This window comes from Mycteria americana, chromosome 5 (genome assembly GCF_035582795.1).
Source record: "Mycteria americana isolate JAX WOST 10 ecotype Jacksonville Zoo and Gardens chromosome 5, USCA_MyAme_1.0, whole genome shotgun sequence".
NCBI classification, from domain to species: domain Eukaryota; kingdom Metazoa; phylum Chordata; class Aves; order Ciconiiformes; family Ciconiidae; genus Mycteria; species Mycteria americana.
This window is the reverse complement of record NC_134369.1, coordinates 37,879,419-37,893,949: the sequence shown is the minus strand read 5'-3', so window position 1 is coordinate 37,893,949 and position 14,531 is coordinate 37,879,419.

Genomic DNA, 14,531 nt, shown 5'->3' with positions numbered 1-14,531 from the left:
ACCAGTATTTCTAATGAAGACCATCTGCAAATATCTTTAGTTTTGGTTCCAAAAAAGAATTCAAATTGCTTTTAATCCAGCTGAACTTTTGAGGGATTAGCTATTATGTTCTCATTACTCCTTTCACTGACAAATGACTTTCGGGAGCAACTCCATGATTGAATCAGTTCATCAAGCGAAATATTCCATTTCATAAATGAAAAAACCAAACACCAAACCCCCGCAAAAAACCCACAAAAACAAAGCACAAAACTCCCAAAATCAAACCAACCTTCTACCTCACTATAAATTCAGCTTAAAATTGTCTGATTTTATTTAGTGTGCAGTTTTAGCTAATAATAATCATTTACACAGTGTAGGCTTCTGGATAGAATATTTTACCACTTTTTTCACACTCATCTGAAAAAATAACTGGAAGAATCAAAAAAATATTTGTGGTGTTTCTGATTGATTCATTATTACCTTTTAGGAATTTGCTTAATGATTTTCATTTTGTTTGGAGAAAATGTAAGTAAAATTAGCAAATGAGTGTGTGATGCATATGGAAAAAACAGCAAAAAGTCTGTACACATTTTCATTCAGACTTTAAGGAAACTTAACTTACTCTTTGACTGAAGTGCTTTCTGGATTCTCCAGAACTGTGTTCTTTACAACAGATTATATCCTTGTATTGATTCATTGCAAGCAAAGCAAATGTGGCATTGCAATAGAGTGTATATGAAATACAAGAATATCAACTGACAGCACATTTGGCTTTTGCTGCGCAACTAACCTCCCATGTTCTCAATTCTGTGTCACTGAAATAGGAAATATAGAAATATATACCCAGAGGTACAATGCTCCTTCATTCAGTCTGTGCCCATTTTCAGGCAGGAGGTCTGACTAAATGGTTATTATAGTCCCTTTTGGATTAAGATCCAGGAATTTTAGCTGCCAGCACTAAAATATTATTTATAGTCTTACAGTGGGTTTCTAATTCATTCAGTATTAAGAAACCCCCAAAACACAGCCTTGATATTTTTGTATGTAGGGCAATATTGTTATCTGATGGAAAATGGAATACCCCACTGAAGTCAAAATGAAGTTATAATGATGTACTCAAGCTGAAGATTCTTCTACAAGATTGAATATTCAAAATCAGCGTTTCTGTTACTCATCACGGCAATTCCCTGGTAGAGTGTTACTGATAATTATCCTAATGAGGGCAATAGAGAACGGAGAAACATCGTGTTTCAATCTACCTTGCAGATCCATAAATCACCTCTGCAGTTTCCCAGGGGTGTCTATGCCACACTCTGCCTGGTGTGCCTTCAGACAGTATCTACTCTACATTTCTCTTCTGTCCTTCCCCCTCTCATTCACCCGGCAAGAGATTTCTAGTAACAGCCCTGCCTGACTTGACTGCATCATTGATGCCTTGCCACTTACCGTGCTCTCTCCCTGGAGGGAGCTAGGGGCTTGGTCCAGAAATCCTGGAGATCAGCAGTGTGGTGTGGCATGGTTCAGCCTGCTGGGAAGCTGGGAGCAGAGAGCCCTACAGTGTGCATGCATGTGTGAGAATGTGGGAGTCGAGATCCTCCCCAGGGAACTGTGCTGGGAGACAAAACACAAGTCAAGAACAGACACATATTTCTTGTAAGAATCAGAAAAAAAAATGCTGTGACAGGTGAAGTATCTTTGCTTCCCTCAGTCACATCATTTGTGTGCAAAGATCAGACCCTTAGTGCCAGCCCACAAAGACCAACATTTGCTGGTCCATGGCTGCCTAGAAGCCTCCCATCACATCAGACCAAGGAAATGCTCAACAGCCCTGGGATATCTGGGAACAGAACCATGCTATTCCACAACAGCTGAGCTATGTGTGTCTGAACTGCTTCCCCTGGCTTCGTTAGCCATTTCCTGGCCTGGGAGAGAGACATACCAGTGGGTTTGTGCGGGGCTATTCGCCATGGGGCTCCCCTACCACACCCGAGCATTGCAGCTTGGTGCAGCAGGGAGAGGGAGGAGCCGTGGGGCCACGCGGCGCTGGGAATCCTTTGTACCTCGTAGGGAATAGCCCTGCCGCGGCAGTAACTGGTACCATTGCCCGAGCCAGCCCCTGTATTTCACTGGCATGTGCACAGGCTGGCACATGGTGGCTGTGTGGAATAACCACTGAAAAAACAGCATTAGGTGAATGTGTGTACTAGGCGCAGGCCGGCAAGACATAGGGTGATTGGTGCCTGCTGTGCTGGGTTTTGTATGTGACTGTTCGTTAGGCACATGTAGCTCATCTGACAACCTTGAACTTGGTATTTCCCTGGCAGTGGTGAAGCAGAGTCTTCAAGTAAGGGTAAGAATTCAGAACTTAGAGGGAAGCAAGGAGGGGTATATTGCTTTTTTAACACAAAGAGCAGGCCTGCTGCTGCTCTGGAGGCTTTCCACTCTCTTGGTGGGTTAAGGGAGGTTCCAGTGCCTTCAGGGCTTTCCCCAGATGCAGGGCTGGTGTGGGAGCTCATGCCCTGGCAGGAAGGATGCATGTTGTGCCCACTGAGGATGAGGGGTGCATGTGCCATGACATTTTTGAACAGTATGTGAGAGCATGGAAATTATTGGACACAGTGGTGCAGGTCTGTCTCCTGCCTTATGGGAGACCAGGAAAATTCCTGGGGATCATCCACACTGGTGAGCATACAGAAAGAGTTTTCCTGCCTGGGATTTCAGCTAGGGCATGGTACTGTGTGCAGAAAGAACCGGACACTGTGTGCATTGTCAGAGGATTTGGCCTGAGGGGAGCTAACAGGGGTGCTGTGACAGGACACTGTAGACACAACGACTTATATTTCCAATCAGGATTAATAATTGTTCAGGCCATCAAACATAAATAGCCGGTGTTTAGACAAATGAATTTTATATCAAGCTTTCGGTCATATGTATTCACGCGCTGCCACATCAATTGAAAGCAGGATGAGAGCCATCAAAGGAGCAATAGGTTATGGGCAATCTGACCTGATGGGTCCTGGGAAAAGTGTAGGTTTCAGTGCTGAGTACACAAATCAGCCATGCTAAGCCTGCATGGGAAAGGAATGGCCAGAATATGTTGCTCATCAGTATGGCATGAGAGGAGTCAGTTTATAAGTTTGTGCACGCACACACTGGACACACGCATACTCTTCTGTGTTTTGGGGTTGACTTGTTTACTGACATGCTTACTGGCTATATTAGCAACACCGTACCTCAAAGTGTCTGGATCAGTTGCTATCACCAAACCAATGACAACTAGATGAAGAATTTTGTTTCTATGGGGGAGATGGATGCCATAGGGACAGAAATCACAGATCTACAATCCATTGAATAAGGCAGTGGAGAGTTCACTGGCTGTGATAGCCCTCCTCCCTGGCAAGCTGAGCACTCGGTCCAGAGGTCTGACACTTATTTTCCTTTCCCTGCCTCTGAGTCACACGGATTCTTTCCCACTGTGATTAGGTGGGAAGCACACTGCCTGGGCTGGCATGGCACTTGTACAGGTGGCACCTCTTACTTCATGTTGTTCATACTCATATTGGCTCTAGAAGAACATTTGGCAAAACCCATCAAATACGTACCTCAGTAGAGAGAACTGAGTGCAAAATGCAGAATGAGATAAGCTAAAATATATATAGTAAATGAGAGATGTGTCTGTTGCAGCAGCATAACTCACAGGTACAAAACTACCTATTGGATATACTTGTGTCCTTGGAGTTGCATGTACAGCACAAACTGAATGTGAAAATTTGGCCCAAACATGTATATCACATCTCTGACTTTTAGAATCCCATGGAATTAAACTCTAAAACATTTCAGTACTTCTTTTAATGAACAAAAGTCAGCATTTTTGTTAGTCACTTCTAAACAAATTACAGATGGTTCTGATGAGATTTTCAAACTCCTGATTTTGAAAGTAAAAAACCCGTGAGCAGCATGAAAAGTTGACTGGCCCCTCCATTCTCTATCCCATTTAGTACAAAGCTTGCCAGAGCTACAGACAAACTGCCAAGATTGCAAAAACTAAACAAGTCACAAATGTGGGCACAACACCTGTGCCTCTGCAGTCCAGGCAAGGCACTGGCATCCCACTCGGAGGGAAAGCAAGAGGAAACCATTGCTGACTCACAGAGACAGGTGGAGGAACAAAGCAGTGGCTTTGGCTTAATCATGGAATTGACTGTAAAGGAAAACTTTTATTGCCAAAGGATACACTCCATTTGTGATCAGCTCCACTGTCAAATATCTCGTTCTTGGCTAAAAAAATAAATATTTCTCCTTGATATTCCATTGACTTATCAACATATGAGTGAAGCCTTCTTCTGGTATTGGCACAGTTAAAAGAACCATCTTACTAGGCCTGATCCAAATGCTGCTGCAGTCAACCAGATAGGAAAAAAGAGTTAGTCACTGAAGAGCCATCACACTGAAACACATAGCATTTATTACTGATCTGAGTTATGAATCAGACTAATGGATAAGAAAAGGCTCCATTTCCCATTGCTCCTTAATTATTATTTTTATAAGAAACATTAAAAATAGTCCTGTTTCAACTTCTTGAATTAGAAAGCTTTTGTTTCCTTCAAGCTGGAACTTTTTACAAAAGTAAAGTCTTTGAAATCTTAGCAAATTTAGACATAAAATGATTAAAGACAGCTCAGCTTTGTAATAAGATATTACAAAATTATTGAAATGAAATGTTTCATCTGCCCTCAGCTCGCACATTTTTCAGATTTTCAATTTGTGGAAATTATTGAGACTTTTGCCTTTCATCCTGATCTGAGAGGAAAAAATGCTAGCAGCTCAGAACTATCTGCAGTAGCAGAAGGGAGTTTCCTATTCTGCTTCAGTCCCATTTGGTTGCTCTCTGTTGTGAAGTTATTTTCTAAGGGCCACTTATTCTTGTAATTTATAAAGGCCTTCTAATGGAAGAGATGGGATGAGGCAATGGAAGTTGGTAAGTACTTCCTGAGTATGAAGACCAAAGCAGCTCATAACTTGTGTCCCCCCCTTCCCTTCTGCTCTATTCATTTCCCAAACTGGCATTATTCCTTGTATTTTTATTGGGCAGAGACAAGCAAAGCACCTTGCTAATACACAAGTCTCAGCCACACTCAGAGACCTCAATGAAGGGCTGGTTAAACTTCCTGCAGACTAGGTTTCAAAACATGACAATATTTTTGAATGCAATTAAAAATCTTAATAGATTTCCCAAAGCCAATCCAGAATAAAAAACATTCTTCTTTGGCAACTTGCAAATAATGGAGAAAATTCTGACCACAATGTCTCTGAAGCTATCCCTAGAGTCAAACTGGAATTTTTATTGCTGCATTGCCTTTTTAGTCATGCCACTTTTTAGCACTTTTAGTTCTAGAAGTAATGGCTAAATATATGAGCAAAAGTTTCTGCTGCAGCTAGAAGCAGCTTATTCAGCCTGTGTTGTTTATGAACTGCAGGCCATGCCATTTCTTTTAGACTTCTGCATTGCTAAGGTTTCCAGGAAGTTGTTCAATACTATGCCATATATTATCAAGTAATTTTACATGCTACACTAAAGGCAGCTATCATTCCATGCCGGTGGAATTAATCCATGTTCCTGTTTAAGGGCCTCCGTCAGTGACTGCAGTCACGTAAGTATAATGATGCAGGTGGAATTGCTCCACATTAAAGACGTGACCAGCCAAAAACACATCCTAGCTCAGATACCACAAACTTACCTCATTAGCAAAAGAATTCCAATAAGACAAGCTTCATTTTGTAATAATTTTATAATAATCCGATGGTGTATAAATGCATCAATCAGACATTACGTTTTAGGACCTCCAAATTGAGGTTCAGCCAGTGTGTTGTTAAAATAGATTCATCGTTATCTCCCTTCCAGAGAAGAGTCTGGGCAAAGTTCTTCGTTTTCTGTCAGATTACTTCACTGAAGACAAATATAAGCTGTTATAATTGCTGGTATGAGCATTGTAAGAATGGAAGAGCCACTCACAACCACCCCACCCCACACCCACATACTGCACAGGCAGTGATGTGCTTGTGCTCAAATGCTTACAGTCTGATGGGACAGCCAAAACACGACAAGTAAAGCAGCGACAAAGAGTGGTAAAGGCCTACCATCACTAACATGGCAAGTCATGGCTGAGCTAGAAACAGGCGGCAGGTGTCCTTGCAGCCAGCCCAGCACCTCATTATTTCTATGCCATATAACTGCCAAAACCAATTATACCATGTACATACCCATATACATACATTTCAACTGTTACTCCTTAAATTTGGACTTTTCTGCATTATCAAATATGTGCAACTGTGATTAGGGATTTGTAAGACTTGCCAGGCTCAGAAAATGGTAGTGTGGTTGAGATAAGTCTCCTTAAAGTCTATGTGTTTATGTGCTGAAAAAGATTTAAAACATAGCTGTATCTTTTTGAGCACATATATAGAAATATTAGAAAGCAAAAAATTATTCTTTGGTTGGTTAGCTCCATTAAATCTGCAAACAGTGTCATTTCTGGCTAGGAATAGGAGTAACAACTACCATCCTCTCCTTCCTGCTCCTCATAAATCTGAATCCTATGTCCTGCGAGTGAGCGTGTACAGACTGTATAAATAAAGGGGACATAAATTTCATGAGTTCTCTACACAGAATATTTTGCTCACATATTAAAGCAATAATAGCCATCAAAAACCAAATCACCTGATTTCACCTTTATGCTAACAAATGTCCTTTCCTGTTATCAGAATCTAAACATGGTATTTAAAACCTGGTATCAGAGTAAAGGAAGTCAAAGGAAAAAAAAAAACAGTGAGATCTGCTTTAGGTCCTGCTGATCAGTATCAACATTTTGAATTACACCTAGAAGAGACTGATTCACTGAATTGATATGTATTTAGTTCCTAGAAGTATACATGGACATTTACAAACACACCCCAAAAGATACTAAGAGACAAAGCACTTGCAGGGAAGTCTTAGATGACTAACCTCAGTTTCAAATTTACATGTGCTTACTATTATCCCCTAAGTTTAGATGGTAAAATATTAAACAGCAAAACCAATCTGCTCCCTTTCTGACCAAGACTAGCACTTCATGGTCGCTCAGGAGGATTTTTGCCTGTGTGTACGCACATTATAAATGCCATGTCTTTATGTGTACATGTATATTTGCATATGTGACATATACGCATGCACACACCAATGTGTGTGTATACAAAAAAGTATGCGCTACATCTATTTGCAGCATGTACATTGCATACAGGTTTTGTTTTGGTTGTTTTTCTGTTTAAACCCCTTATCAGCTTTTTCCATTCCAGCTCCTCTCTCCCTTTCCCTCTTTGCGGATACAGGAGGAAGTTGTTCCACATACGCTGCCATGTAAATGACTGCAGATGAGGACAGTCTGAAAAAGCAAGGAAGAAACCGGGGCATTCCCTTCACTTTTTTGTATGGTTACATACCTTGTGTTGTAATGTTACCCTTCATAAATCCAATTTCTATTAGACACTTATTTCTCATTTATTTTTGGTCTGAAACTATTCATCTAAACATTTGAAATTTTCATAAATATTTTTCCTTAGACTTGACAGCTAGCAGTTATATTGATTCTCTTGTATTTTTGCTATGAGGCTTATTTATTAACAATCTAGCCTCAGGCCAATTTCACATGGAAAAAACCCGTACCTTTCTCACCAAGTATTAATACACGTAGGGCTCTTTCCGTAATCTTGACCTTTGTGAAATAAACCCATGTCCAGTTTGCCGTAGCAGTCACCATGTTGCCTGGTGGATCATTGCTATTAAGGGGATAAATTTGTTGTCTTGGCAGTAAGTTGAAGTATGGTTTGGCAAATATATTTAGGCTTTGATGCTATGAGTTGTCCTTTCCAAACAAGAGTTTCTGGGTGGTATTTTAAAGTTATGCTGTCTGCTGCTGTTTTCCTGGATATGATAACACTGCAACGTGTCTGTTTTGTTAGAGGCCGTGCTTTATGAATACTGCACATTTACTGATCTTTTCTTATGACCCCTTTTTTCCCAGAAGTGGAAATGACAACAAATGAGCTCACACTGCAAGGACTTGAGTACCTCAAGGTACCTCGGAGCACAGCCAGGCGCTGGAGGGGAGCGGATTGAGCCCACAACGGGAGCCATCGGAGGGGAAAAACTCACCCTCGTCCCCTCTCATAACTGACCCCTGGCCTTCTGGCTGGTGGGCTGCTGAAAGCCTGAAAAGGCCATTTCCACCCTCTTAGCTGAGGACTCGGGTGCAAAACTGCGTAACTCACTGCTTTTTAAGGAGAACTTTCCCGCATTTCTGCCAGGGGCCGCGGATGGGAGGCTGGCTCCCTCGGCCCCGGCACGTGCCCCCACAGCCCTACGGCTGATCCCTGCCCGAGGGCTTCGGTCCAGCTCAGCACATCGTGGGCACCCAGCTGTCGGAGGAGGGTGGAGGGGGAAGGCCAGGAGCCCCAGGGCTGCCCCTTCCCCTCAGAGCACACCCACGGCAGCGAAGCAGGGCCTTCCCCAAGAGCTCCCGCTGCCTCTGGGCGTTTGGCCTCCTTGCCAGCACCGCTTACAGGCACGGCATGGCCTCTCGCGTGGTCGGTGAGGAGCAGGATCCAGGAGTGCAAAATACAAATTGTAAGGCCGCACTGATTCCATGTTGGCATACGCTGAAATGGAGAGATGATAGGAACAGCACCTTCTCTTACTTCAGACTCACTGCGCTTGCCTTTGTAGCTTTGGGAAACCCTCCTCCTCGCCTTTCTCATAAAAATTCCACTTGCAGAATGACAAACTTGCTGAGCGAGTCCTCAGATACTAAACACTGAAATAACTTGGTTATTTTTCTTTAAGTCCTCCCTGTTTCAATTTTGTATTCTGTCTGCTAGACCAAGGTGAGACAACGTCACTCTCCAAATAAGTCCTCGCACATTTTGGTGTATCTATGTCGTGGTTTAGCCCCAGCCGGCAACTAAGCACCACGCAGCCGCTCGCTCACTCCCCCCCGGTGGGATGGGGGAGAGAATCGGAAAAGCAAAAGTAAGAAAACTTGAGGGTTGAGATAAAAACAGTTTAATAGGTAAAGCAAAAGCCGCGCACGCAAGCAAAGCAAAGCAAGGAATTCATTCACTCCTTCCCATGGGCAGGCAGGTGTTCAGCCATCTCCAGGAAAGCAGGGCTCCATCACGCGTAACGGTTACTTGGGAAGACAAACGCCATCACTCCAAATGTCCTCCCCTTCCTTCTTCTTCCCCAGCTTTATATACTGAGCATGACGCCATATGGTATGGAATAGCCCCGTGGTCAGTTTGGATCAACTGTCCTGGCTGTGTCCCCTCCCAGCTTCTTCTGCACCTGGCAGAACACGGGAAGCTGAAAAGTCCTTGACTAGTGCAGCAACAACTAAAACATCTCTCTATTATAAACATTGTCTTCAGCACAAATCCAAAACATAGCCCCATACCAGCCACTATAAAGAAAATTAACTCTATCTCAGCTGAAACCAGGACAATCTAGTAGCTGCCCACAAAGGATTACACGGGTTCCTCTGCTGAGGTGAGGCAGCAGCGTCGCAGGTAGGGGAGGCTGAGGCTGCGATACAGTGTGCTGGCCCAATGCAGGATCTCAAACTTCAGCCGTTAAGAATGGCAGAAATTTTCCTCCAGAAATGGACATTCAATGGAAAGTTTTCTTTGCACAGCAGCTGCAGCCATGAATCTCAAACCAAAGGCAGAGAGAGGGAAGATAAGGTATTCACATGAAACCTCCCAGGAGTCAAGATAATGGCATTTCCAAATTAAAAGAAAAAAAGAAACAGTCTTTCTCAACCCAAATCTTCAGATTTAGCTTTAAAAGCACTCCGTCAGATAAATTCAGCATTTCACAGCAAGACAACATTTTTCATAGATATCTATGATGAAAAAAAAATCAGTTTAGAAATATGGAGGTAAAGAAACCTCCATCCTCTAGTCAGTTCAAATATTCAAAATAGTCAGTTTAAATAATCAGTCAGATTAAATAATACAGGACATTTTAATGTTTTCAGCCTGTGAAATGTGAGATGCAGCCTCACTTTAGTAACATATTGATGATCTGTGTTTATATTTTCAAAAAGCACAAAGAAATATTATTTTCAAGAACTAGATGCTCTCTCCCTTTCTGAACAAAGTTTGAGCTCACATCTTGTGTAATGGTGTCTTATGAGTTTAATTTTCACATGCTGTTCTTAAATGTACATACATTTACAGCTGTAGAAGTGGGGAAAAAACATAAATTTCAACGCAAAATTTAGCATAATTCCAGCAAGATTTATATAAGAGACCAAATCATGCCAAGATCCAGCAGCTTGAATCTTCAAGGAATTCTGGGGAAGTTCTTTTCCCCATTTCTGCTGCCGCTGCTCATGAGCAACTTGGTTTTCCTCTACAAAGTTCATTCCTTACTCTGCCAAAAGACTGCTGGCAAACATTTTTTTACATGAAACAGACAGTCTGTAATTAAACACTTGTAGATGGTTGAACTCAGTGAGTTATGAATGCTCTGGGACATATAAACAATCCTACAAGAATTGCTTCCATAATTTGAGTCAACAAAGTGAATGAGTTCTAAGCACAATTTAATAAAGTCTGTAAGACAGCATAGCTACACTTCTCTCTCATTAAAATGGTCTTATGACAATACTGTACTTTCACAATATCTTTTAAAAGGTGGGGAAATCAGCAAGAAAGGGACATTTTGGATGTTTTACTCAAGATATAAAAGTTAATGTACCTGAAAGCACAGCTCAGGCTAAAGTACAAGTGTGAAACCTGTAGAAAATACCAATAATTCTTCTGGAGGCAGGATCTGAACATTGTTGCTTTTTTCCCCTCCAAATAATACCATCCCTCATTTCTGCAGATCCTGAGAGACCATTCCATTCCCACTCTTTAGTTCTGCAAGTGCTGGAACAACCTGTATTAGTAGGTCTATGGTAAGGTTGATCGGCTGCTAACTTTTTGATCGTGATTTTGTCTTGCGCACCATAGAGGCTTTGCAGCAACAGATGAAAAACACAGGAAATTTTTACACTGTTTGGCTGAGAAGTAAAGTGAAGCATTTGTGGGTTCTGTGCCACGATAATACAGCTAGGTTGCTTTTTGGATCCAATACCGTCTTCACATTGTGAAGATCTATCAGTGCTGGACCAGGGTACTCATCTTGGCTAGTCCTTAGCATATTTAGCAATATGTTGCATTGCACAAGTGTTAAATCTCCTATACTGATTCTAGTTTCTGAGCGGCTTTCCATCAGCTCAAAATCTATGAGATATTGACTGTAGTCTATAGGCGTAGATGTAAGCATAACGCACTTGCCACTCCCTAGGAAAGCAACATGACTCCAGCCTAAGAGCACACACCAGCTCATGTGGGAGCAAGCTTAAAACAGGTTGGGAAATGTTGAATATTTGGGTTTGATTTTAAAAAAAATATTTTGACATTTCTGAACTGATTTTTTTCTAAACATACTGCTCTCTGAAAATGCCAATTTGGGATGAAAATAGTTTTGAAAATATCAGCCTTTTTCCCTAGGAAGGAAATTTCATCTGTCAACTAGCTGTACCATCCAAAACTAGTCAAGGGCAGAAATAAGTAGAAAACACATGTCCTAAATAGGTACATCTCTGTCTATTGCTGAGTCCAAGGAGTTTAGCTCAAATGGGAATCATTTGGATTGGGCTGCTTGCCTTTTTTTAAATGGCCTAATTTTGCAGCAGTAGCCATGACTATCATAACAACCAAAACAAAGAAAAACATGGAATTGGACTCAGAATTAGTACATTCTGTCTGCCCATGAGGGACAATTCCAACCCAAACCTTCGCTCCCAAACACATGCTAAATTTTCAGGAGGTTTGACTGGGGATTCATAGCTTCTAACTCAAGTTCATCTCTGTTACCAGTAATTATATCAGATATGGTTATGACAAACAACCTGCAGGCTTTCATATTTCTCTAGCAGGTTTATGTTCTACACCACCTTGGAGTTATTCCGTTACGAAGAAAGAGAGAGAAAGTGTCTTTAAGCCAAATTCTTTGTCCTCATAATTTTGGCAGCATCAGAGGCTTCTGAATTAGCTTTTGTAGTTAAGCCCAACAGGCCATGCTGCTCTGATTTCTGACTTTCCTTCACTAGGAGTGATCACGGACAGTCGTTCAGTCAGGAGGAAACCTGCTTTGTCCTTTCAGCCCAGTGGCAGCAGGCCCTGCTGAGTGTCTGTCTCCCTCCTATTCCTAATGCCAGGGCCTGTACAGTGCCCTGCATGGGTTTCACTGTCAGCAGCTCTGCTCAGTAGTTGCAGCAGAGGACTTCTCTCCCAGCCATATACAGATATTTACATTCCTTGTTTATTAATGCACTGAATAGCAGCCAGAAGAATAAAAGTGTATGACTTGCCATCCTGCCTGATCTTTCCTTAAGGTAAGGAAATGCTTTTTCTGCCTATCAAGTAAAAAAGAGATAATATGAATGAACAACAAACAAGAGTAGGCATGACACAACCACGTATGGGTCTGTGAAAGTAAATGTGCTATATTATATTGCCTCCTTTCTAAAGGGTCGGTCTTTGATCTTGGACACACCCAGCTTTAAAATTTTCTGCCATTGCAGCTGAGGGTGATAGGCAATGGACCTTCTCCTTGGGAAGCAGCCTGTTGTTTCTCCTCCCTTCCCCTCCTTTAAGGACTTTTGCAAGGTAGTTTTGTAGTTACCTCTGCTGGTGTTAGATTAATCCTTTCACCACCACCTGTTGGGTCTCTTTGCTCTCTTCTCCCACTGGAAATAATAAGTATCTTTGACTAAGGCTTTCTTGTTTTACAGTAGGGTTAACCTTTGGACTGGGCAAATACTTTAGGCAGAAGATTATTGCTAACAATCTGTATTTTCTGAAAGAAAAGCAGGCTGTTTCTTGGCAGCACCATCTGTGAGAAATGGGATCCTCCCAAACATTTGGGAAAAATCCCTACTGCCAGCTCCCACACATCACATTATTTTTGCCTCTGTATTGTGTCGTCTCTTAAACCAATAACTAAATGTGAAGATGTAGAAACCAACAGAGTCAACTGCAAACCTTACTCATGTATTCACCATCACGGGTGTGAGGGCCACAGCACTGCTAAAGTGCCAGGAAGCTGAAGGCACACGTGCCTCACTGAGGTCCCCCGTACGGGACCCTACGGCTGTTCAGATATCACACATGTATGTAATAGCCTGGCACCTCTAGACTACTCCCATCTGCAGAAGGCTGTAGAAAAAGGCTTATTACATCTGGGAAGAGTGATGCTTCAGATGACAAATCTCAGTCAGGTCTGAGGTTGTTCACAATTCAGAGTAAAATGCAGGATGATATTAGCCGTGTGCCTGTAATCAGCACATTGAGCCTGTAGTACAACATAGAGCTGAACATGGAGTTAAAAGCCCCTCTTTAAAGAAAAGGCTGCTATGCAGTGTTACTGGACATACTTCAGTCCGTGCATGAGTTATTTCTTTATTTTCAGGGAACAAAGGGAAGTAAGCGATGAGTTTTTGAAGCTTGAAACAGGTGAACTATGCGTGAGGGAGAGTGATGACGGACACAACCACAGCATAGCCTGTTCCCTCTCAGCTCTCTCCCCTCCAGCTCAAACAGCTCAAACAGCTCAAAAAAATGAAAAGGAACTGCAAGTGCTTGAGGTGCCAGGGAGTGAAAAGACCAATTTTTCATTGAATTCATTTTCTATGCAGAATTTGAAGAAAAAAATGGAAATATTTGGAAGAAAGGCAAGTTCTTTTCAGTTCTTCTGGGAAATAGAGAGAAATGGAGCTTGAACTTCTTGCTTGGAAATGCCTCTTCTATAAGGGATCAGAGAAAATTTTAAGGGACAAATTGGAGCTGTGATGGATGACTTGTGGTTGTGACTTTTCAGTGGAGAGGAGGAAAGGATGTTTTTAATTTCAGGTTCATGGAAAAATCTCATAAAAGAAGGAAAAGAGTGGTAAACATGAACATGGAATGACTCAGGGGATTTAAAATGCAATGCAAAGCCTAAAAATGTGACCAGTGACAACCAGGCAGACAAACTATAAATATAAGTAGTCATGAGAAGCTGGCCTGATATAAATGGCTTTAGGAATCTGAAGGGGAAAAGTACATTACATTCGAGGTGTTGAACCCAAGTCCTAAATAAATGCTTGATACACTCACTGGGTTACATATTTCTGTTACTATTTTTATAAATTTCCTTTCCAGAAGAGTCTGTTCTGGACAGCACATCTGACCTCCTGCATAACTCAGGCCATACAGTTTCACCCAGTCATTTTTGCATCAAACCCAAAACCCCGCAGTTGAATTAGAGCCTATCTTTAACAAGGGCAGGACATCTTGCATAGAAGACTCCAGCTGATGGTTAGCAGAGCTGCGACCAGCTGTGTTTGTTGTTAAAAGCTTCCATCCTATTTCCAAGTTGAACCTAGCAACGTTCAGCTGCCAGCCACTGGGCCTTCGTATGCCTT